The 23339-nt window shown below is 42.6% G+C and overlaps 1 protein-coding gene across 5 annotated transcripts in view; it reads right to left on the bottom strand.

The window, feature by feature from the left end:
* ncoa2 (nuclear receptor coactivator 2) overlaps positions 1-22802 on the bottom strand; it is a 50759-nt gene extending 27957 nt beyond the window's left edge. For 2 of the 5 annotated variants that reach the window (XM_054765459.1, XM_054765458.1), the window contains exons 1-2: positions 22518-22801; positions 5062-5150 (exon numbers count right to left, since the gene is read on the bottom strand). The gene's annotated coding sequence lies outside the window, so the exon portion shown is untranslated. Of the gene's footprint in view, positions 1-5061; positions 5151-12851; positions 12969-22517 lie in introns of all 5 variants that reach the window. The other 3 variants (XM_054765457.1, XM_054765456.1, XM_054765455.1) reach the window with 3 other exon arrangements.
* Between the last annotated feature and the right edge of the window lie 537 nt (positions 22803-23339).

The raw sequence follows: 23339 nt of genomic DNA on the forward strand, positions 1-23339 counted from the left end.
ATCTCTTAATAGCTAAGTGGCACCGGTAATTCCTATTGGTTGTTCTTCCAAGCAGCACAAGTTACCATGGGGATTCAGGCTCTGATTGGTTGTGCCTGTCCCGCCGGGCTGGGATATGATTGGGTGCCTTGGTCTCCTTGACACAGCAGTAATGATGGGTCACTGTATGTTTGAGACAAATAAGAGAGACTAGAAGTACAAGGCACGTCTCAATGACGGGGGCAGCCAGACTGTCTGTACAGGCTGTTTCTGGCTGCTGGACGGGGCAGGTGGGCGGGACCACTAGTCAGTAGGACTTCTAATGATGGGAATCTTCTGGGAAACCTGGGCAACTGGACTCAGGGATTACAAGACCGATTCATCTGTCTGGCTAACAATGCACTGGACAATGGGTATGCAAATATTAGTTAAGGGCTTCTTCAGGATGAAGCTAAATGCAAACGCATTAGAGCGACTGAGAAACAGTTCATGATGTGGATGTCTGATGACTGCGTAACTATGGCCAAATATTAGCCTTAGCAACAACCTGGCAGTGAAATTAGCTGCAAGGCGGCACAGATTAATGCTCAAAGAAGAATCTGACAACTCCATTTATCCACTGTGCTGTGGGTAGTTAAACTTTGATTAGGCAACAATGTGGGAGAAACTTGGTGAGTCAATTAAGCTGTCCCCTCCTGCTACGTGCAAAGAATACGATGGCTTTCCTCTTTCTGAAAGTCTACTGCTTCACTTACATCAGCATGCTGAGACAAATGAGGATTAAGACCCGAAAATAAGACGGTATTTTCCCCTAGAAAACAGTCTGAAAAGGATGGGTCATCTTACATGCGGGGTCTCCAGGTTTATGCATGCAAACCACCAGACGGGGATGCGCCCAAGGGAGTATGTTACCAGCTTTTTAGAAAATCCGTGCTGGTAAAAATAGCAGAATATAAAAATTATCGATGAACTCAACCCACCAGACAGCATTTAGTTTTGGATTTGTCAAGTAGTAAGTCACAAAAGCTGCTAAGTCCTCCCTTAATGCGTCTTACATTCAGGCCATTCCAGTATTTGGCGAACTTCTCGTCGTCGTTCACAGGGCAATGTCAAACTCCCCGTCATTGGCAGCCCACTGTGAAATCCAGACTGTAATTGGCGCTTGGGCGCTGCGGTTGACTGTACAAAGATGACCTTTCTGGCAATTATTTTACAACTTTGAAGTGGTGATGTGAGTTCACCTGCAAAAGGGTACATCAACCTCCCCCGAGACCTCTTGCCACCTCTCATAAATACCAGTGCATAAAAGACGACGACTTAAGTGCCATGATCAACTATCCTCAAGGTTGCATCTTCTTCAAACTCAATGCTTGCTCAATGGCATTCCAATACGTCAGCTCATTTGAAGCATAGTAGATTAATAAATGAATCAACAGGCACGGAACACAACTACAAACAAAATCTATTGACTTTGAAAGTGTTGGAAGGAGTGATGGCAGCGATACTGTATGCATTATATCTTAGGTATCACAAGAGCAGACGTTCCAGGACATAGCTGGAGCCACCCTGTCTAGCGATAGGAGAGACAACAAGCAAGCAGCGACAGCTTGGATTTCAGGGGAAACTTTTATTCTGCTAGTACAACCTGTGCATGGTGTTGCTGTATCACATCCAGTATTTCAAAGCTCTCAAAAACGTATCCATGATGTGAAATAGCCTGATATCGCAACAGCCCTTATTTTACACATCATATATTTCCCTTTTTTTGTCCAGAACCGACTTTCTCTCCAGTTTTGTGTGAGCTTTATTAAACTGCTGCGGTCGCTGAAAGAGAATGTGGGGCCATGTGTGTGCCGTTGTATGTGTGGCCAGTATAGGACAAGTCTGCAAAAAGCACCTTGACTGTTTTGATATGAATTGAGATGAATATATCGAGCAGTTTTAAGGCTAACTGCATGAAACATAGCCCGAATTTGTCTTGGATTATTTTTTTTAAATGTACCTTTATTGCAAAGTGCATATGAAATCAGAGATGTGCATAAATGCCCACAATTTTTACACTTAGGAGCAATTTGGTCACACTGACTGAAGGCATATTTTGTGCTTTGAAACCCCCCCCCAGGTATGTTAACATTAGGGGTGCAACGGAACAGGTAACCCGCACTTGGTTTTGGTACGTTTTTGTGCTAACTTTTTTCTCCCAAAATTCTCTATTATTTATGATGTTGAAAAAATGAAGGACGTGGAGGCTACTTCGAAGTGCACATTAAAGATGCTAAAAGCAATCCAAATTAGTGTGCTATCTACAGTAATAATATATCTGCTGGCCAAAAATGGCCCCTGAGCCGCACATTGGACGCCCCTGGTTTACAGTGTTCCTTTTTAGGACACACAGTCCAAAATGTATCACAGACCCGACGGTCCGTAAGGTGGATTGTCCCAACTAAATATTTCAAAAACAAACTTTGTATCAATACTTAGGTCTGAATTTGTTGACAAGATCTGGCGTGGTGAAAGTGGAAAAACATGTTACATTTTTATTACACTTTTATGAGCGGGTCCTCGAGGCTTTTAAGTTATCATGGGATGCAACATAAACATGCACATAATGTTTGTAAGACACTAAATTATTATATAGTCAGTTTGAAGAGAGGAAAAAGCTTTTTAACAAAAAGGGGAGTTACAGAATGATAATTCTCTGAGTTCATTCGTTCAAGCAAAGCGTCACTTATCATCACATATTTTAGACCAAACTTCAGCTGATATGACCACACAAATTAAACTAACCAGCATGCATAATCACCAGAGGTGGGCCCTGAGACACACTGACTCACCAGTGTCTCATTGTATAATGCATGGAAAAAGGGAGGCGATGGGGGTCTTTGTGCGTTCGCCGAGAGGGAGAGGGCATGCTACTATGTGCCATCCCTGCAATTGTGCGGGTTATCAGGGCTTTCATTAGAGCGGCACGCCCAGTGTGTGAAGCTTGCAGAGAGCTCAGCATGACTCTGCATTAAATGGTATCAAAAGCTAACTGGCAAATGTCTGAAGTCTCTCTGCAATAACATAATAAGGGGCTCTGATTCCAGGAAGAGCAAAAACCACTGTGAGGCACAGACAAAAATGCATGTAATCAGTCCTCACGTGGGCTCCGGGTAGGGAAATGGTGGGGGGGGCACTCCAACAAAAGAGGACTCATTGAAAAACACACATTTTGTGAGGAAACGGTGATGGACAGAGCCAGAGGACTTGTATCTTCTCACTTTACATCCAAATATCTGTATGGCTGAAAGGACAAAACACAGCTGGGGGGTGGGGGGGTATAAAAGACAAACATGTCATTAAAATCCATTTTGGTAAAATGGGTTGGGGGTGTAAGGGAACTCTACATGGTAGATAACTGCGGTTACCTTCAATCAGATGTTTTGATGCTACACTGTAAAATCCAATAGCACTCTCAACTCCCATTTAAACAATCTCATGTTTTTCATGTCACTTGAGTGTACCAAGTAAAACGTAAACATCTGTTGTGGTCAACTGGAACTACACGGTTCCATTTACTTGTTTTTCAAGGCAATCGGTTTGCATGTTTTTTTAAGTCAGGTTAACTAATGCATTTTACAGTGTAGATCTGCGTCACGGGAGGATGACTGAGAGGATGAGTAGGATGGATAGGAGGAAGATACTGTAAGACAGCCACAAAAGGAAAAAACCTTGAGGCTTGATCTAAAAGACTGAGGATGCGACTTGCTCCAAACATGACTGGTATGAAGATAGAGAGCATGTAAAAGTAGGGGTGTCACGATACACCCAGCTAACGAGACCCGACGATGCACGAGATTGTCCCGTCTCGTTCTAGTGGACCTAAATATTATGACTTAAAATATGACCGGACAAACAAACTTGTTTTATTTAAGTCGCACAACAGTGCAGGTGCATTTTAAAATGTTTACTGTCCCACAAATTGACACTAAATGATATTCCTGTCAACATTTATGGAGATCAAATAAACCACCAATGTTATACTCGTCCTGTCTGTCAAACGTGCGCAGCATTTCTGCAAACGCTGGCTTTTCAACTCTCCTAAAGAGTAGCATTTCGTAGCACACTACACTTTCTGTGAACACACACCATTTTGCGCTGTCCCGTTTGTGTTTAATTTGCCGATCAAACGTCACAGTGAGTTTTGACTGTCGAGACAAAGGCTCTCTTTATGTGTAGTTTTTTTTCCCCCTCCAGATGGGAAAACGGCAAGTTTGCTATGTTGCCTTTTATGTTGCCACCACTTTCAAACAAATTCGGCATACTGGCTTTTTTGTGTTGTTGGGCTCACCTTGCTCATTATTAATATTCCCATACGGCGGCTGTGGCAATCATCTTCCCTCCTAATTTCTACTACATTACCTTGCATCGCTCCTCATGAGGCTCCCTTGCCGCACTGTGTGTGTGTGTGTGTGTGTGTGTGTGTGTGTGTATGCTAGCGGCCCCGCCACCCCCACAGAGACAAAGCAGCTGTATGACTGACAAGAGGTCCCACTTCGTTGTTCTATGGAACGCTGTTGTTCCATGTAGCATGAAGGTGGTAAACGAGTGCACGAAGTAAACGCTTTTCATGCCTGTTTGGGGGCGAGTGACGAGGAAAACAGACACGCATGTGCATGGCAATATATGGAGGTTGGTTAAAATTAGAGAACAGCACGGGTGCATGTTTTGACACTTTACCCTTTTGTACACAGAGATGGCAAATTTTCAGGAACAGCAGTGGACTCACTATTACACAACAGCGAAAAAGTCAAGAGAGAACTGAAAGAAGAAGAAACCCTGGCATAAACAGGGGCAGATTATTATTTTAAAACTTTATTTCGTCAAGAAAACATTTTTAAAAAACTACCAATGAGTCAGAATCTATATAAAAAAAATATGATGGTCCAGTTCATGTACTTTCTGTGAGTTTCTAAACCTTATGTTCTTCATTTGCTACTATAGAAGCATTTTGCTGACATGGCAATTTGTGTTGGTTGCTCTCGGGTGCTTACTACTTGCAGTGCAGTGGTGGTATTGCGTAAAAGGCGAGCCTCCCACCTTGGTTTCAGTGCGCAGAGTCCCTCAGGCCATCGCTGCAAGACGATAACATCAGGAAAGCTCTAAGCATCATCCACTTCTCTCTCCTGCTGGAAGACAAGGCAGAAGAGCAAACATGAGATGATGAGTCAGCACAATTGCGATAAAAAAAATGCAATACCGCGGGGGCATGCTTTAAGAATAGAGCTGCTTTTTTTTGTTGTTGTTCTGTGTGTGTGTTCTAATGCAAAACTAACAACGCTCTAGAGGAGACTGAGGGCAGCAGGAACAAATTATGAGATAAAATCCATGCATGTTTGAAGTGCAGACAGCGTCTGTGTTGACGAACATGTTTGCGGCTTCCATGTGGGTTTCCCAAGCGCATTCAGAGGTGTTGTCCTTGAAGCCGCCACAGGTAAGAGTCTCACTCCGTGGGAGAGCACCCGCTGATGAGAAAATTACCAAGTGCGAGCTTGATCACTTTCAAGATATTACAGATCTGCACTTCAAACATAAAAGCTACTTATGAGAGTGAAAGCGGTTATTTAAGCACAATTCAAAGCACGTGGCCGTGTGTAAAGGGCATATGCTCCATATAGCAAACACAAGAGTTATGTTTGTATTACGTTTGCACAGAAGTGTCTGCAGGGTCTTTTCATCCCCTGGGGGACCTTGCAACCTATTATATCGTTAACACAGTGTGCCTTTTTAATCATGGCACACAATTAGACGCAGAGAGAAGTTTCAATTTGAAGTTAAGTTCCCCTTTGGATAATTAGAAAATACAACTGGTATCTGGAGAACTCTGCAGGGCTGCTGGGACTACGGTATGTGGGGGTGGGGGTTCCAGCAGTAAGATTCAAGTGGGGTTGCTCGACCGAAGCTATTTCGCTGAAATACCTGCCAGGCAGGGAGCGCACTCACACGATGGCTCGTTCCTTTTAAACCTATGCAAGCCTATCATTATTTATATATTATGCAATATTTCTGTTGCCGTTTTTAAGATTTTTTTATTTTTAAAATTTCATCATTGCCCAAGTTATAGCTTATATATTTATTTTTCTTTTCTCCTCCCAAGAAAATGGTAACTTTTAAACTTCAACTGCAACGGTTAATCGACAAATCGATGATTATTCGATTATCTACGTAATTAAATAGTAAGTATTAAGTATTTTGGTATCAATTTTGATTTCAAAATGTAAACATCCTCTGATTTCAGCCTCTCAAATTTGAATATTTTAAAATGTCCTTAGTCATTATTAGCCTATTAGCTTTGTGTTTTAGGCAAAACAAGGCATTCACACACATCAGCTTTGACTTTGGAAAACAGACATTTTTGCCTCTTTTCTGGGATGTTGCGGACCAAACAACTAGCTGTTTATGTTTGGTTCGTACTGATTTGGTCCGTCTAGGGCCTAACTGATTAATCGATTAATCAAAACAAGCTTCAAATTAATCTACAGAGCAAACAATCGTTAGTTTCAGCCCTAATTGAAACACAGCAATTCAACAAGCTATCAGTGATTTCCAGAGGTGGGAGAAAGTCAAACGTGTTTTGCAAGTCTCAAGTCTTCAATGCCAAGTCAAGTCTCAAGTAAAAATGACCAAGTTCAAGTCAAGTCTCAAGGCAAGACAAGTTGAGTCAAATACGAAGTTATCAGCCTTCCTTAGTCCTTAAAAGTCATAAGCACTTGTGTTTACCAAATAAAATACCATGACTTCGTAATGTGCGAATGCAAATGGAATTCTCCATGGTAGCAATCACTGCCGCTCGCTACGGAAACGTAACCCCTCATTGCTTGTTCTTAAACCAGATTGGACGTTGAGAAACTTTGGCGTCTGGCCGCAAATGACTCAACGGTCACGTTAGCTGAGTACTACAGTTATCAGACTAAGTCAGGTCCCGAGTCAATGATGTCAAAGTCCAATTCCAGCTCAAAGTCATCAAAATTGTGACTTGAGTCTCACTCGAGTCCAAGTCGCGTGGCTCCAAACCTGTGGTAATTGCTGACACATGGAGAAGGTGTAAGACTAAATTAGCTCTGCTTCTTCTTTTGGGACATGTTGAATTGTACAAGTCCTTAATTGAACTTGTTAAGCAAACTCAAAACACAACCAAAACGATTACGATCGCTGCCTGCAAGCAATGTGGGAAGATGATAGGAGAAGACCATGGCAATGAGGCAGAGTTTTAAACCAAAAAGGCACTCACATGCCCAGTATACCATCTTTGCACAAGTGTAGAAAAGCTCTCCATTTATGCAATTCCGTATTTAACCTTCCTCTTTTCATGTTCCTGCAAGACGCCAAACTTCTCATCCTCTAGAGGAATTTCCTCTGAGCTCTAATGCTGTCACATGCTTGTGCTTGATCTGCGGATTGAGTGACAGAATAAAGCAAGGGGTGTGAAAACTAGTTTACACCGTGATACGGATGACTTTTAATTGACACACCGGAACAAAAGCCAAAGATCTTAACAGCGGTAGCGACATTAACACATAGTACACCAATGTATTGTCAAGAACTGATGAAAATGAATAAGCAGTTATGGGAAACTGTGATAGCTGTCCCTTATGACCAAGGAATGACATAAAATCCGATATTCACCAAGAAGCACAGCAAAATACAATAAAACAACCAATGACAAACATCTATACTCTGAGAAAAGTGATCAGATTCCAAGTTCAGGTTCAAATATTGCGACTTGAGGACATCGGAACTCGGCTCACAAAATTTCCACCAAGAAAATTGATATAAAGACAGATAAACAAAATGTGGGAGGTGAACCGAAACCTTGTGAGGCCTTGTCCTAGGCCCCCCTCCCTCCGAACAGCCTGGCAACAGGCTCCTTCTGAGTGAAAAAGGCTTTGACACCCAGCCTGGGCTAACAATGCTAATGAGCCAGCTAATCAGGTTTAGACGGGACAAAAGGGGAGAGGGATCATGTGCCAGAAATTGACCAGAACGGCCGGGTCACAGAGGGGCTAAACGCCAATGGAGCCCCGACTGGGTGGGTGCCTTCTAAACGACCCCCTGATGGCCTTCAATTCAATCAGGACCAAGGCCGATGTCCCGCTCGATGAAAACACCTGATCTAATTGCTTTGAACAAAGTCGTGTTAAGATTTGGTACATAAACATCCATTCAAAAAGATTGAGAGTTATGCAATTACAAGTGAGACAGCTGGTGGGGTCAAAGGAGGGTTTTGGGACTGGTTGGAAGTTTTGCTTGAAATCCTCTGCTTGTTCTGACTGACACTGCATCCCGTTTAGGCAGCAAACTAGTGACGTCCTCTGCCAGCGCTAATGACAAGCACCCCCAGCACCCTTTTTATTCAACAAATTAACCTTATTTTAAGAGTGCCATTTCTGCACGGTCGCATATTTAGAATCGTCCTCTACTATCTGTATCGCTCATTAAGACACGTCAAATACGTGACCGAAGCTGTACTGTCGGTTGTGACTTAGTGGATTATTTTGGAATCGTCCTATTGATTTTTGTTATGAAAGAGATTAACATTAGGCATGTGACCGCACAATCACGGTTCGGTATAAACAGTGGAACCCTGATTTTAGTCGAAAATCTGTCCCAAAGGTCACCGCAAAACTGAAGCACACAAAAACTGAATAAATTTGTATTTAAATTTTTTTTTTTTAAAAAAAAGTCAGATTCATCATTCAGAACATTCAGAAATAGGCAGCGCTCTTGAACGCCTCACCAGAATACGACGCACTGTGCTTATAAGGATGAAGGAAGGAGACCGATCATCATTCATTCATTCATCATTCTGTGTGCGTTCTATGAACAAATAAACCACCCCCATTGAATGATTCCCTGGCAGGAATCGGTCTATATCGTCCCAACTCTAACGTAACCACTATACATTCTTTACGTGTGGACACATTGTTGGGGCACTCGATTTTACGGACTAATTAGCTGCACCGTTTGGCCGTATGATAACCGAGACAGGGGTGCCCCGATACAACTTTTTTGCTTCCGATTGATACCGATATTGCAGCCTTGAATATTACCAATACCAATATCAATCAGATATCAGCACCAATCCTATTTATTTATTGCTTATTTTGTAGTGTGGAATGTTAGAAAAGACTTGATCAAGTGATATCACTCAAACAGAAAACACAAGTATGAAGAAAAACGTACCCATTTACTTCTTTGAGCATCTGGGGTATAGTTTTAGCCACAATGTAGCCGCGGTTAGGTATAACATAGGGAGGTTTGATGTGCTGAATTAAGGGTTTAAACCCAACTTTACTCACCACAGACAGGTGTCATCTTTTCTGTTGTAGCCAATGACTACTTCTTGTCCTGTGGGAATTTCCTGTGTAACGCTGCTTCAAATGTGCGATGAGTTTGGTCGTATTAAACTTCCCCGATTCTGTGCCACCACAGGAAACTTATGCATGACAAGTTTTGTACTCGGCTGCATTGTCGTTTTCGGATTTTAACAAAAAAATACACACGGCCGACACCCACCCTACTCCACGCTTAACACATTAGCACACACTGTTGTCGTGATCACGTAGAGTCTATCCGGCTGCTGCTGGACAGGTGCGCTGGGGCGGAGTCTGAAATTGACTGCTTGTATCGGAGTGCTAATATTGGCAATTTTGGATGCAGGCCGATATAATCCGTCATTTTTTTTGCTGATAGCAGACCGATATCACATATTAATATCCAATCGGGACACCCCTAAAGTGTGTACAAAAACAGACATATATCTACCAATAAATTGATTGAAAACCGAATCGTATGAAAATTGGGGCCTACGAAATCCGAAGTTTCATTGTTTGAACAGTCTGAATTATTATTTTATTTTTTACAAAATTAAAGTTACTTACTGCCTAGACTGCACCACTAATAGTTCCATCTTGTAGCCCCGTTTCCAAGTGCTACTGAACAATGGCGGCAAACTGCTTTGGTCTTATCCACTTGTCTTTGTCGGTTTACGTATTTCACCAGAAAGGGGGAAGTGTTCCCAAACAGCAGACTTTAACGACGGACGGGGACGTTTTCAAGCCGAGTCGACGTCAGCTATGCACAGTTATACTTCCTGTCCCTCACTTAATGTGTACCGTGCACCTGGGAACTTGGTACGCCTCTGTGCCATCCCAAAAAATCTGATTAACACGCACGGTTACACCCTGAGTTATCTTCTATAACTTCTTCTATAACTATAACATTGTACAACTCAGCTATGTAAACACTGAAATTAAACATGGAAAAACTGTCAAAAAATGTCAGTTGTTTACATAAAACTGTCCATGGCCACCATGTTACAAACAACGACAACAGAGGGTCAAGAGTTTCTAAACAGTAATGCAGTAATTACAGAGGTTCAGTCCATGCCTCTTCTCGCAACGCCTTTATCTGCATGTGTAAACACTGAGAGGAAAAAGGTGCAAAAGCTAGACAAACAAGTCTTTCAGTTTTGAATTTCAACTGCAGAGAAACGAACTTTGTCTTCCAACACAAAGGACTAACTATGAGTTTATAAAATGGGCAACCCACGGCTAATAAGAGGCCGAACAGCTCCAGTTTGAGGCGCGTTCTTGATAACACTGGCAGACACGTCCGCTAGGATGTATTTATAAGCACGCTGACGCCATGCCAGCAGATTTCAACGGCCTCCTCTGATGGAGAGGCCGACTCCTGCCAGGTGCTAGCACATCTGTTGCTCAAATGGCAACAGGCAGCTGCTTCTGCGGTGACCTCAGTGACAGTCAACACAAGGGTGCAACGTCTCTTGTGTATGTCGCATGGCGCAGGCTAGCCATGGGCTGTTATGAGACTCTGACGGTATGATAACCTTGGGCAAAAATATCACAGTTTGACGGTTTCACTGTATTATAATTACAGCTCTAAAATGTGTTATTTTGAAATATCTTTATTGAAAAGAAGAGAACTGTTGAACAGTCATTCTTAAACAGTATACTGTCATAAAATATGATGGAAGTGGAACATATGTATTTAAAATAAATGACAGATTACTTCTAAATAAATGAATAAAATGCACTTCTTAATGCAGTCTACTGTGGCTAATCCTGTGACTCATGTCACAAGGCCGTAAATATTTTTATTTAAAAAAAAAAAAAAAAAGCAAAATGTAAATAAATGCAATCACTGGCTCAAAAAAAGGTTGCAACGTAAATAATAATAATAATAATAAAAAACCTTGTGATATTACCTTATTTCATAGCGTGGTGAGTATTTAGGAATTGTTGGATTGTGTATTTGCTGGGTTTGTATTCATCGGCTTGAGTCACCAAGTTTCACTTCCGTTTCCGGGTCATGTGATTGTTGTTAGCAACTGTTGCTAAGTAGTTGTTGTTCAGTTGAGAGTAAACGCTTTTATACCACTTATGCTCACCTTCTGTAATCACATCGCCACATTTGGTGACCCTCGACGTGAGTAATATGTCCACCGACAACGATAACAGCACGGCAGTACCGAAGGAATGACGATACGTGCGCCTTCATCGAGTTCTGCCAGCTAGCGCTAATGCACATGCATATACAAAACCTGTTGTAGATGCAGTAAATACTCTAAATGTGCATTGCTTTTAAGGAATCTTTTACGTGAGTACAATGTTTTCACGTCATAATGTTATATTAGTGTGTTTTGTCATTTAGTATACATTTTAAGCCACAATGTCTGGTGTCAATACATGTTTGTTTACCCTACAAGTGATTAAACAACGACATTTGTGACTTATTAGGTTACGATATTCCCGTTAACGTGTCAAAAATGTACTGAAACAGTGTTATGTGCTTACACATTAGTTCGATAGCTTCCAAACCGTGTGACACACACACACACTCAATCCACGTTACGAGATGCAAAACTCGACGAGGGAATAATGAAGCTAGCTTCGCGGCGGTTAAGTTGCCAGACGTTTGGGACCACAGCTCATGCCCGTGGTTTCAGCACATCAAAGCCCAGTTCATCTGCGACGAATAACATAAGACATGACAAAGTATTTCCACACAGTGGCCACGATGGACCTCCACTTTGTCGGACTATTTTAGCAGCTTTGAAACCGAGATTTTTTCATACTGTGGTATACCTTGAAACCGGTAACCGGCCCATGCTTAGCGCAGGCGTGACTTAACTCTCGCATGCTCTGCTTTGCCCTGTAAATGTGTTGCTTGCCAGCGACCCGATGTTTTCTATTATTCCAAACATGAAAAACAAACCATTTGCTTTGTCACCTTGTCACCTGTCTCGCTTAGAATACTGTGACCTACATCGAATTGGCGCGGACACCCCTGCCATACACAAATAATGCAGGAGAATTTGTGCATAAAACCAGCCGTGCAAATGACAACTGCTTTGACGCTCACATCAGAGCAACTGTCATCACTATGACAACCGACGACAGTGACGTGCGTACTAAACTCCTGTAGCAACAGTCATAAATGACAAAAGGAGAGCAAAAGTAGGCAGAAATAATAATATTCATATGTGTTTATGGATTGGAGCTTGTCTTGTGACAAGTCAGCATGTCAGCTGCATAGCTCTTGCGACCGCTTATGTGCTCGCCGCCATTTAATGCCTGTCACAGTTTGTATGGAATTAGTTCCAGTGGAGAGAAAGTGGGGGCCCAGGTATCAGCTGACACAAGTATGTCACTGACTTTATTAGCGAAAGCGTGAGACAATGTGACAGGACAATGCTCAGCCTGGGAATCCACGCTCAGTCGGACAAATTTGGGAAAAAAAAGAAAAAAAGTGGTAGTGGTGTTCTGCAGGAGAACATTTGAAGGCATGACTTTAAAGCCCGGCATTACCTGATTAGGAGTGCTGCTGCTCTGACAGAGGAACATGTAATTGGACCAGACAGGCAGGAGAGCGGGGGAAGGAAAGCAAAGCGAAGCAGCTCTCTCTCCATTTGCACAAGTCCCATGCTGAAACAGAGCGACAACCAGGTCAGGTAGACCCGGTGACTAAGACTATTTAACCTTTACAGGGCAAAGCGATCAGAGTCAAAATTGTACCTTGTGGGTTTTTAGGGAACTAACCGTTACCGTGCGCTATTGAGGCGCCACTCAAATATCACATGCAAGCGGACACATTTGATGCAATATTTCAGAAAGTGGTTTTAGGAGATCTATCTTTCTTTATTTTTTATTTAATTTGGTCAAACAGGACTCAAACAGGTCTTTATTCAGGTGCCCACCATATTTACAGAGCATTTTCATCTCAATAAAAAGGGGTGGCTCAGGTGGTAAGAGTTGTTGTCTCCCAACCTGAGATACTAAACCCCCTCATTGCTCCTGATGCTGCGTCATCAGTAGGAAATGTGGCCACAGTGTCAAACTGTGCGCTTTGACTACCTTAAAGATAGAAAAATGCTGTCCAAGTGAAAGTCCATTTACTGCTACTCCATTTTAGAGACTACACCTTCCTTAGTTAGATAATATAAAACATTTTTTCAGCTAGAAAAGTCCAACCTCAGGAAAAAAATAACATTAAAAACATCTACAGGTATATGCCCTCTCAACACTTGAAGTAAAATTGTGTAATGGAGTAAATACCTGAGCCAGTTAGGTCATTCTTCATTGTATACTCTATTCTGTATTTTTTCCTGTTTTTATTATTTAATTCGCTACTTATTCATTAAACAGTAATCCCTCGTTTATCACGGTTAATTTCCACGAAGTAGGATTCAGTATTCATTATTTTCCGAGTTAGAGCACTCTTAAATACATTTTTTTTTTTTTAACCATGATTAGAGCCCTCTAGACATGAAATAACACCCCTACAGTCACCTTTACACTCATATTACCCGACATAGTAGACACAATCAGAGGAAATAAGCCATTTAAGAGATAAATAAGACTCATGCTCGTGTGTGTTTCAATAACTGCCTTCTGGACGTGTTGACAGGAAGTGATTCAGTTGAGTTTTAGCTGGAGCACAGCCACAGTAGCCTGTGTTATTATTATTAGGATGATGACATCTATTATTATTATTATGATGCTATTAATGTGCCTGTTGTGAGATAAACAATTCTAAATGAACAAAAGCCTGTCGTTGGCGATGAAGTCTGGTGTGTGTTACTAGTGACACCTAGTGGCCAGTGTAGTCATAAACGTCTTGTATCGCCTTAAACTGTGTTTGCATTTTAGTTCATTTAGAACATTTTTATGCTTGAAAATGCTTAATTTAGGCCTGGGAAATGTAACATTTGCTTAAAAACACTAATAACAGGCCATAGTCAACCAGGAAAAACGGCGATAGAGTGAGGGATGACTGTTCTATCAATGAAATAAATTCAATTGAACAGACTAATTGCTGGGACATGGAGAAGGTGTAAATAAGCTCTGCTTCTTCCTACTCTTTCTGTGCAAATGTAAACATAATACGTTTCTCAGTGTCATTTTGCTAAGCCTATTTGAACTAAACCAAACTACAACTATGAATTTAGCCCAATGCTGCTTTTGTCTCCTTGTGAATGAAAACAGCAGGGGAACGTTAATCCTCTAAACTGGAAAACACTCCAGAGAAGTGCAAGTAATGTGTTTTCCGAGTACGAGTACATTTTTCATCAAGTGTGGAATAGGACATGAGCAGACGGCGGGGTTGATGCAATTCTAAGATCCATAAAGCTACATCTCATTAGCACAGTATGGAAAGAGAACACAGGTCAGGTAAGGAGCCCCCCTGCAGTGGTGCAAAGAAAATAAAGACGGCAACGATGTTTCAAGTCACCGCAGGAACACGGCTGAGTCAGCAGAGAGCGAGCGAGCAAGCGCTGGTCAGTTTAACCCTCGCAAAGTGCACACAAACCAAACGCCCCGAAACTGAATCCTCACATTCCGACGGCTTTATAGCAGGAGGGTGAGAAAGGCTGCTGAGCGTACTGCAACAGCATACTGCCAGGCCCCGCCTGCCACAGCCAGCCTCGCAGTGTTGGTGTTTATTCCCGAGATTGGATTCTATGGACTGATTCACACTGCATATTTGTGGACTACTAAATCCTAAAAAGTTCTCTCTCTCTCGCCCTGGTGCCAGTAGGAAAGGTGCCAACCACATGCTAGCACCCAGTAGCACCAACATGTCGTGGCCAAAGAGGGTGGGGAAACAATTCCGCCTCTCATAACTAGTACAAACCACATGTTTTTTGGCTTTTATGCTAATTAGTTTGCCTTGGGGAGTGGACGATCAAGCGAGCAGCAGCGCCAAACGGCTACAAAGTCCACACAGCTGCGTCTCCCCCCCGCCTTCCAAAACAGCTGCACAAGTCCCCCGTCATGTGACCTCGCTCTCCTCTGCTCAAATGATAGCGGCCGCGGGCACCTTCTTAGCTGCCACGAGCAGCAGACACAGCAATATCATTTAGCCGGCGAGATCAATATGCACTTTGCGGTGGCTGACCTACATCAGCGGAAGGGGCGCAGTGGCGTTTGGAATCGACGGCGTGCCCCGAGTAGAATCGTGAGGCGACTTGCGGTGTCGTGTTGCTCAACCAGCCTTTTAGAAGCAACTCAAACAAAAGTAACTAAATCATTGGAACGCTTGACGCACTTAAAGAGGGAATAACCGGTATCCCCACTCTGTCAAGGACACCTGATGAGTGCCTTTATTTGCTAATATGGAGCCTCTATCCACTCACTCATTCCAGCAGAAGTCAGTCCGGTGGAAATCTGTACAATCCTGATACTTTGGACTACCTATCCCTATCCCTTCTGATTTCAATATAACAATGACTCTCTGAGTTAGCTTTGTCCTAGTTATGAATTATGGGTGCACCCGCATCAAGCCGAAGTGCTACTGTGAGTTGTGGGGCACCCAGATAATGAAGGCCGCATTTACAAATTGGAAGGATCTGTTAGCTGTCAGGGAATTCTAATTATTTCTGGGCCGTCCCGGAAATCGGGAGGCCTGGCATTTGAACGCCTGAAGCAGTCCATACATGTAAAACACAGGTAAACAATTACCAGCCGCAACAAAAGCAATGGGACTGTTGAGTTTTGACCTAATTAATTCAAGCTAATTGATGAATCGGTACTAGGAATGGGTGACGGAGATATACAGTGGATAGTTATTCCTTCCACAAGGTCTGATTTTAACCGAAATGGGCGCAAACAGAATACACTTTTCCATAAGAAATAACGTAAACCCAATTAATTATCATTATCCACCAACCAAATCAGGGTGAGGTGCATTCATGAACACCAAAACATTCAACACCAGCAGGCCATTACGGTAATAAGTAAACAGGGCTGAAATGTTGTTTGACCACCTCAAAACAAAACACATCTACGACAGCGGCTCAGGAGGTAGATAGAGCAGCTCGTCCAGAAACCGGAGGGAGGGTTGGCGGTTTGATCCTCACTAACTCCCTCCCCCCACCCAGTCACTGTCGTTGTGTCCCTGGGTAAGACACTTCGCCCACCTTGTGTGTATATACACATATCACCTGTATGGATGGGAATGAATGCTCGGGTGGCCGGAATTGGCAGCCACATTTCCGTCAGACTACCCCAGGGCAGCTGTGCTTACAGACATAGATTACCAACACCAGTGTGTGACTGAGGAGTGAATGAATAATGGGTTCACTTCATTGTGAAGTGCTTTGGGTGCCTTGAAATGAGCTATACTGCATAAAATCTAATCATCAATCAATCATTATTATGGAAACGAGCAATAAAGTTGTGTTTCCGGTCTATGGCGTGGCACAGTTACTTTAAACAGAACATTTTAACCTTGAAATATTTCCTTTCATAGAAGTATGTGTGCTTTACACCGCAAGTATTTTCTTTAGTCAAAGAATTTGTTGCTTTCGTTGAAGAAAATGTGTACAGCAGCAAATGTAAGGCGCTATGTTTTCCGCGTTAACGGAATCGCCCGATGAAAATGGACATAATGTGAACGAAAAGCTGTTTGTGTGGGGAAGTATTTCCCTGATGGACCACACAAGCGCGGTGGAATCTCATCACAAATGCCAGCCCGCCCCCTCCTGAACTGAACATGTCGAAACGGCGACCTGAAACACCGGCAAAAGTTGGCGAAAAAACTTCCAAACTCCTCTCTTACGGAGTGTGAATGAAAGCGAGTGACACACACAACCGCCGCCGTTTGCCGCATCCTGTCCAACTGTGTACACAACGTAAGGGTGCCATGAAAAAGACCTTACATTAATAACAACTGGAACTGCATTGGCGACGTCTGAACCACAAGCACGGCATTCTAGTTTGTTGAGGATTTTGTAGCAAGGTGTGCAGAGGAGGACATCTCATTAGAAAAGTTAAATCCGTTTCTAAAATACTGGGCAAAAACGGCCAATGATGGACTGCATCATTGAATGTCAGGATTTCACAGGGCCCTACATACTGCATGGTGCAATGTGTTTTTATTTCAAGCATCACTTGGAGAATTTTCTTTTCGTTTCCCTATTGAAAGCATCCAAGGACTACAAACAAGCTTGTTGTGGTGCCTTTTGTAATGGTTTGCACTGAATTGAAGAAACCCAGTGTTTGCACCTGCACTTGTTAAAAATGTTTTCTTATTTTGCCCATCATCCACGATCCCCATGTGAAACATGAACACATATTTCTTTAGTAAAACGAGCCAGCTAACAGTGCACGTCACGGGAGGGACCTATTTTGACTGTGAAGCCCTCTAAAAAAGCCTCCAACAACGTTTCATATACATGCTGTGATCACATTGATGGTAGCATGTAATACTTACAGTATCTTGCCGTATTTCGATGACTTTAAACGTTACCTTGACTTCTTTCCTAGGCGCATTGATTTGACATAGCCCATAGGCGCTAACGCGACTTTGTCTTCATCTTCCAGCACGACTTGTGCTCCAGTCCTCAGGTAAAAACTGCTGACAGCAAACGAGCATCTTGTGGAGTCTTCGTAGTGAAATTGAGAGCCAGTAGTATCCACCCGTCCGTCTGTCCCGTTGCAGTGGCCTGAGGCGTTGCGAGTGACGCTGTGTTATTCCGCCAGATAAATATGGTTTTTCGTGTTAGCTGTTACAATAACAATATCGCTGTAGATCGATTAATATACAGTACAGGTTGGTTATGTAAATGTTGGTGGGTTTTTTGTTAGGGCTTTAGCGTCAAAATACCTCCCATGACGTGCGGTTAGCTGGCTCAGACCAACTCCTTTTCTCTTGTTAGGACGGACAGAAAAGGGAAAGAAATGTGTTCATGTTTCACATAAGGATTGTGACAAAAGTACATCTTACACTTGGATCGTTTCATTTTTTCTAGCTCCCCCCCAGCCGAGCTTTTCTTTGAGCCTATGTAACCTGCAATGTGGATTTTAATCCATTTCGCCCTACTGTAGACTGATAGAATGTATAATTTTATAAAAAGAAATGTGCCTTCATTTGGGCCCTGCGTAGTGAAAGCACTGTATGAGCACAGATAGATGGCATGGCTGATTCGAGGTCAGTTATAACAACACAATGACCGAGCGCCTCAGAGCGGGGCTGCAGTAAATAGTCTCACTCCTCCTCTTCTCTTCCATGTCAGAGCCCTTGCGGCGTCCCATCAACCATCCCCGCCTCGCTTTACGCAGCCTGCCCAGCTCCCTTCCATGTCTCTACTGTAAAAAAAAAAAAAAAAAAGCCCAGCCATTACCCCCGCAGCTCATCCCTCACACCCACCCAGGACCTGTCACACGCCTGTTTCCATGACAACACAAACGCAGAGCCAGCAGGGTGAGGTGCCCAAGCGGATGTCAGCGGGGAGGGAGGAGGGGCGGCATCCTGTAGAGAAAACTGCGGCCCTGCCACAATAACTGATGGACGGATAAGCTAACGCAATAAGAAGCAGCATGGCAACTGCTGTGTTTGTTTACTGTTAAATAGACACGATTGGGTCCCCCAATTACTGACCCTCCGTTTCGTTATTACTTCAATTATAACCAACTTGTTGAGCTCCTGTTTTGGACAGCTGCTGTGACGACAAGCCTAAATAAGTTAGGCTTTAATGCCGATTGATTGAGGAACAAAACCATTATAACTTCCCAAACGTTCCCAATAAAGCTGCGATACTTTTAGCACCAAGGATGTTAGCTTGGTTTTTCATAGATTTGCTACCAGTATGATTACAAATTTGCCAAACACTAAAAAAACCATTTAAATGCAACAGCAAAAAACACGTACAGAAGACGACGGAGACGGCATTTGCATTGCGCACTAGCGCCCCCCAAAGTACTGGAGTCTGCATTACAACTTAGGAATTCAACAGACAAAAGGAATTTAGACTCTGCGACTCTACAGTCAACTCTAAGCTAGCTAAGTAGCTACTTATTAAACCAAAACATATTTGATGAGAAACAGATTGGCCCGTTTCGTATCCTGTTATGTTCTTACTCTTCTTCATTGTTTCTCCTGTCTGCCCAGGGACTAAAGATGTAAATGAACTACAGCAACCAACTCGGGTACACGAGCTAGCATGTTACCAATAGTGGTTTCAAAAAACAGATTGAACAAAAAAATAAAAAAAAAAGTCTATACAGCAGTACCTCGGTTAGTGTATGTCTTGGTTAGTGTGTTTTTCGGTTAATGTAAAAAATTTACGGCAAAATTTTGCCTAGGTTTGCGTACATTTTCTAGTTAGCATACAATATGTTGCGTAGCTTGTCGCGCACACTGCACTTTTTCAACACAAAACATCCTTGTTAGCCGCCTATTAGCTTGCTGCCACGTGGGGACAGGAGCCGGAAGTCAGCTACGTCGCATGCCTATGATGTCATACAATATGCCTTATGACGTGGACACGTGCGGCGTATATACTGTATGTACAAATCTGTTTTCTCCCTCTAAGCTTAGTGGGTGCGGATTATACACCGGAATTTACGGTAGATCCCCCCCAAAATAACATTTAAAAAATGCAATATTTGACAAAAGTCCAGTTTTGACTAATCATGAACTGATTCTGGTGCAATATTTTCGGAGCAGCATTTCTGGAGATTTTTCAAGCTTTAAACAATTTGGTTATGATTTGGCGTCAATGGCACCAAATATACATTTTATACCCCTTTGAAGAATCATGAAAATCAACTGAGCTGAATGCACACGTTTTGGTTTCAGGTTTAAAACAGTGATTCTAGACAAGGCTGCTGTGTTGCCAGTCCAGCAGTCATCTAGCAAAGGGAAAATAACTGGCGGCACACACAAGAGAACAAGGGTCAGATGATTACAATATCAGTCAGGTGACGCAACAAAGCCTTGTATCACAGGGCAAAGGCCAGAGACTACAGCACACAAAGAGTTTGGTCTCCGATTATGCAGGCGATGATGTTCACCAAAACAGTAGCGCTAACTAACTCTAGAAGGATTTAGCATGGAGGTGAAAGTTGCCAGTTGCTGAATCCAGCGATGAGCTGGAACCTGCTCTGTCACACACCTGTTGTTCTAGCCGCCCGGCCAATGAGGGTGCAGCACTACTCTTAACCCTGCCGGTTGAGCGTCCCTCGTTTAAACAGTCCACATACTTGCGTACGTGCTCGCAAATGACAAATCAAACGTGCCGGTTCACCTGTCACAGAAAGTGCTCACGCGCGTCGAGCAGCTGCGCAAAAAAAAAAAAAAAAAAAGCTTTGTGTATACGGCAGGCAGCGGCTTTCATTGGTGATTGCAGGCATGTGTCACATTCCCACAAGTTCAAAACGAGGCCACTTTCGCATCAGGGACGCCGCTACGGGACTCGCCCCCTTTGCCTTCCAAGGGCAACGTAGGAAGCAATCACAGAGAACGCGTTACGGCAAAATGAATACAACATCCTACCGTTAAAAAGGTGGCGATGCATTCAGCGGCAAACAGTTCCAGGGTGACTTTTTGTGCATTCAGATTTGAAGGCTCCCCTTTAACTGCATTCTCTGCCTCCGTAAATAACAAGGAGACGTCTTTCAGCTTCCAGTAGTCAAGACAGAAAGGCATGAAGGCACCGGGGCTACTTTACATCCCTGCAGCTGTACAACATGTCACGTTAGAGCCAGTGCCAGTGATGTGACAGGAGTCCCGCGCGCCATCAGGTGGGCACGGAAACTGCTCAACTGGTTCTGCGGGATGCATTCCGCCTGCATTAGCCAGAGCTGTGTTGATAATTTGTTGAAACGACACTTTGCGGGCTGCGTGTCAGCGTAGTTTGGAATTAGTCAAGCTGTGAAACCCGTGCGAACTTTTTGCTTTACTGCGTACTGTATTTACTTATTACTACGAGCTATTGAGAAGGATCAAGTATTGACAGCAAAACTGATTTTCCTGCAGTTATTTTGTTCAGATTGAAACAAAAACTCACAGTTGAGGTTCTCGGTGCACAAATTTTTCAATAAGGCAATCTTGTAAAGCTACTTTTTACTGAAATATATAAAGTATTTTAAAAAGTATTGAGAAAAAAATCAAAACAATGCTATATAGTTCAATAATTGCCAGCAACATTAACTTTCGTGCATTTTTCTACAGTAAATATACTATTAATTCTAAATTCAGATTTTCGGAATTCAACCCTTTGAAAGACGGTATATATTTTTCGCAATACTCTTCCAAACATGAGACAGACACCTGCAACAAGGCACCTTTGCAGAAAACAGTAAAAGTTGCTGCATGCTTTGAATGGGGAAAGAGTAGTGCCATCTGGTGGACAAATATAAAACAGTTTAAATTGACAGCCAGTCGTGCACATGGACATTTAAACATAAAAGAACTGCATAAGTTTATGTTGGGGTGAATGTGGCATCAGAAACGTCATTTTTAAAACAAAACGTTTTTTGACACGAAGAACAAATGTGTCAGTTTTTGTTGCCATTTTTGGCTAATGAAAAAAGAACAGATGACTATTGTAAAATGTAAAAAAACCAACAAAAAAAACCAATACGATCAGCTATCAAATGTCACATCCACAATTTATTCATTCAACACAGGCAAAATTAAAACAAACTAAATGGCCCAAAATGTCCCTCTTGCATGTTAAAGTGATGTCCCTTTAAAGTTGAGCTCACCTCGTACGAACACACATCAACTTCTCCTAAAAGTAGCGAGATGGCAAGAAACGGATGCAGCTCAAAGCACAGAATATTAAGAAACGCTATTTGCATATGTTGTGACAGGCAATCAAAGTTAGCATTCAGCTAAACAGCTAACATGCTAACTACGTTTATGCTGCCCCAACTTCGTCCGGTGTTGTCTGGTCGCTTACTTAGCATAAAACAAAGATTTAAGTACACTGTGCACCCTTTCTTAGCAAGTGTTGTAACAGCCACAATGCTTTAGATTGAGACGACTGATAGACGTTGGAAGAAGTCGCTTGCAAGCTCGCTGTCTTGACCAGAAAACACTATTGACACCAGCCTAGCCAAGAAGCTAACGCTGGCTAACAAGCTAAGCTAAGGAGCCAAAGTGCCAGACAACCGAGATTGACGATCGAGCACCGCGGGAAGTCAAAAACACAACCCCGGCCACCACACGCCCTTCGATCTACTTACGATTTAACACTTGACTCCTCGCTGTTAGTTTCCGTGTGTCACAGACAAGGCTGACCTTCGCGGCAGTGAAACAACATTTGTGCTGGCTAACAGTGCCGCCGCCATGTTACTCCTTGCTAGTCCGCAAGCCACCGCTGTGAGTGTTTATCTGGCTGGTAGCTGCTTTTTTTTCCCTTCCTCCCCCACACCAAAGCACATCACTGGGCTCCGGCGAGCAATCTACTCCCGCACGGCCCACTAGCGACCCCCGCGTAGCTGTCAGGGTTCCACGGTATTACTCATTATTTGTATTTTGACAGGACGACAATCATGGCGACTTTGGCTGTAAAATGTGTGTCGAATCAGCGTTTTAGAACAACAAAACGATATATTACAACGCTGCCATCACTTGTGATGTTGCCCTCAATTATGTCATTTTAAGTACACTTTAAGTCATTACAGCATGTAAGACCATTAATATATTATATTTAGAATCTATAATAAGTGTTCAAATAAAAAACACTAGCACTAGCTTAAAGTTATATTTGAGTAGAATCTGTTTGAATTAAATAAACATCAGAATTATTGTTCATAATCGTCCTAGATACAGTGCTTTGCAAAATTGACTTTGCAAATCACATAACACCAATATTGTCAATTTAATTTAATTTTATTTAATTTGCTATCAATCATTCATTAAAAAAAATACAAATACAAATAAAAACATGTATAGTGGGGAAAATTGTGCAACAGCGCTATCTAGCGGCCATATTAGCAACATGTATTCAGGTAAATAGAGTAAAATAATGCAGATTGGCTGTTTAACATACAAATAATTCAAGT

The sequence above is a fragment of the Dunckerocampus dactyliophorus genome, chromosome 21 (genome assembly GCF_027744805.1).
Source record: "Dunckerocampus dactyliophorus isolate RoL2022-P2 chromosome 21, RoL_Ddac_1.1, whole genome shotgun sequence".
Taxonomy (NCBI): Eukaryota; Metazoa; Chordata; class Actinopteri; order Syngnathiformes; family Syngnathidae; genus Dunckerocampus; species Dunckerocampus dactyliophorus.